Below are 2,807 nucleotides of genomic sequence, written 5' to 3'. Positions count from 1 at the left end.
TTTTATTTTATTTTATTTTATTTTATTTTATTTTATTTTATTTTATTTTATTTTATTTTATTTTTTTGTGGATCCCTCAATTCTTGAGTGAACAGTCTAACAAGTCACCTGCTGTTCCAGAGCTGGGTACAGTTTCTTCTCCCACTGTACTTTTAATGAAAATTGCCATGGCATCTGATTAAGTCAGGCCTTTGTGGACATAGCTCATCTCATCTCATCTCATCTCATAGCAGTGTTTGGGAGGAAAACAAGAGACAAAATTCATCCAGGTTACCAAAGTAATACTTTGGGAATTTTGCAGATCACACCAAGTTTGATTTAGCCCTGACCAGGGGACTGATTTCACCTAATGTTAGTCACATAAATGGGAGGAAGCTAGTCTGGTTTTGAGTTTTTCTCAGGTTATGGAAAAAATACCATGTATCAGGAAGGAAACTCATACTTTCTCATCCAAATTCATGTCCAGGAATGAGGACAGAAGAGCCCACTTTTCTTCACTGTTTCCATTCTCTTTCAGTTAGAGCAAGCTTAGGGTTATCTTTCCATACGTAGGGTTTCAGTGATGCTAATACTTATTATTCCAATGGTCTCGCAGTTATTCATGACAAATTATAAGCAAGTGCACACTGAAAGATGTAATGATCAAATAAAGAGCAAATGAGTGGTTTCTAGGAAAAAAATGAAAAAAAAAATATTCACTGTGAGATAGAAAAATTGCAAAACGCTTCCTTGAACTGGTTGTTGGCAAAGCCTTTGAACAAGAGCACAGCTTCTCATAACCACAAAGGTGATAAAATGTGCAAAAAATACAAATCCACAGGGTCAGTTTTCTGTGGAAAAAAGATATTAATACTTCTACATTTTACAGTTCTAAAGACACTTTCTGTGATTATAAACTCATCACAAATACTGGCAGATGATGTCTGGAAGTATGGTAAACAATAATGGCACAAGAGGCACCTGAAATGTTATGCCAAGTTTGCATTAGAATCTCTAAGCTGGGTACTCTGGAAGACAGCCTCTGAATGCTCAGTTTAAGGAAAGAAACAACTTCTAAATAAGACAGTGAGCAGCAAAAATCAGTACATGTATTGTAGTTTTGGAGAACAGTCCAATTTATACGTAAAGTCGAGATCGCTACTCCTGGTACGTGTTGCTGGGAGCTTTAATTTACCATCTATTTTATACTTGAAAGAGCACTTGTAATGGATCCCCATGCTTAAAACCACTGAAGCCTTCTTGGATCAGCTTTTAGAATGTCTTTTAGAAAGATGTCCCGTGGTGCATGTAAGGGGTTTAAACAACTGTAATCACTTTCAGGGGTGGTTTACAAAAGTTACAACAGGGATGAAGTCAATACTGCTACAGCATTTGCAAATTAAGTTTTAAAAAGTCTGAAGAGAAGCAATCTGTACTGGACCTTGTACACACAGCAAAATGACAAGAACAGAAATATTAAGGCAGAACAGTTCCTTTTCTTTTCTAAGCACCATTTCTATATGGATGAATATAAAATTATCCCAATTGCTCTCAAATTCCCATCTTTCTAGAGGGCTGATCTCAGCAATGCCAGCAGCCTGTTTTCCACTTGTCTGCCCATTCTGCACTCACAAACACTTATGTCACACTGATCAGTAATCCTAGAAGGTGTTAATGTCCCACAAAGTAGTCAAGAGTCTTTGTAAGATATATTTCTGAGGCTGGAAAGTATGGGTAAGCTTAAGAGCATCCATAGATCTTGATGTCCATATGTCTTGGCTACATATAGCACAAAACTATTTAGAAGCATTTTAAAAGCACGGCTGACATTGAAGCTCAAGCTATTTTCTCATTATTTATATCGCCCTTTTAAGTCAACGTACAGAGTCTGACTTTGCTGAAGTGCCTTTAGTGAAAAATCAATCTGGTCCTACAGCTCCCTCTCCTGTACATTTATCATAAATGCAAGACATTCGGCAACTGGTCGGCTCTAAAGCTTTGGTTTATTTCACAATTATGTAGGTACTTGTTTATATTGTTCCAGGTTGAACATTTAGCTGGCAGTGAATTCACAGGAATTGTACCTCAGTGTGTTAGGGGAGTACTATTAAAGTGAGCAGCTAAAAAAGGAGATAGAAGCAGATGTATTTATTTATTTATTTATTTATTTTAAATCTTGGGAAGATGCATATCATCGCCTGCTGGGTTATTCAAAAATGCCCGAGCAAGCTGAGTATCTAATTTTCACAGGGAGTTTATTAGAATCTGCTTTTTTTTCTTTTTTTTCTTTTTTTTTTTTTTTCTTTCCTACTAACTGTCAGCTTTCATCCCGAGGCTTCTAAACATCTCTGGAATTCTGCTGGGGAGGAGCTGCATGTCTAGGCACAACTACTTTAGAGCAGGATTTCATTTTTCAGTGTTACTCCAATGTGAAGAACTTTCCTGTTAGAACCAGTGATTGAACCAGTGATTTAATCAGGAAGCTATCATTCCTTGAGTAAAAGTTGAAAATAATTTTATAGCTCTATTTCCTGTGATGATGGCTCACCCTCAAAAGCCACCTTTTCCAGTAACTCTGATCTCTCCATTACACACAGTTCAGTCAATACTGTCACCACAGCTCTCTTCATTTAGCTAATTCAATAGCCAGCAGGACAGTGGCATACTTCTGACTAGTCAAAACCCAGCAGAGCTTTCTGTTCTCTAGCTTAAGTTTCCTTTCTGTACCGAATATATCCCATCCACTCAGCCACTGAGTTCATACCTTTGTATGAAAAGGTTGCCTTTGTACTTCACATACAGATATATGTAATGCAGTCATTGCTGTG

The sequence above is a fragment of the Lagopus leucura genome, unplaced genomic scaffold, assembly GCF_019238085.1.
Source record: "Lagopus leucura isolate 7727_CA_CO unplaced genomic scaffold, USGS_WTPT01 Super-Scaffold_73, whole genome shotgun sequence".
Classification (NCBI taxonomy): domain Eukaryota; kingdom Metazoa; phylum Chordata; class Aves; order Galliformes; family Phasianidae; genus Lagopus; species Lagopus leucura.
This window is presented reverse-complemented; position numbering follows the sequence as displayed.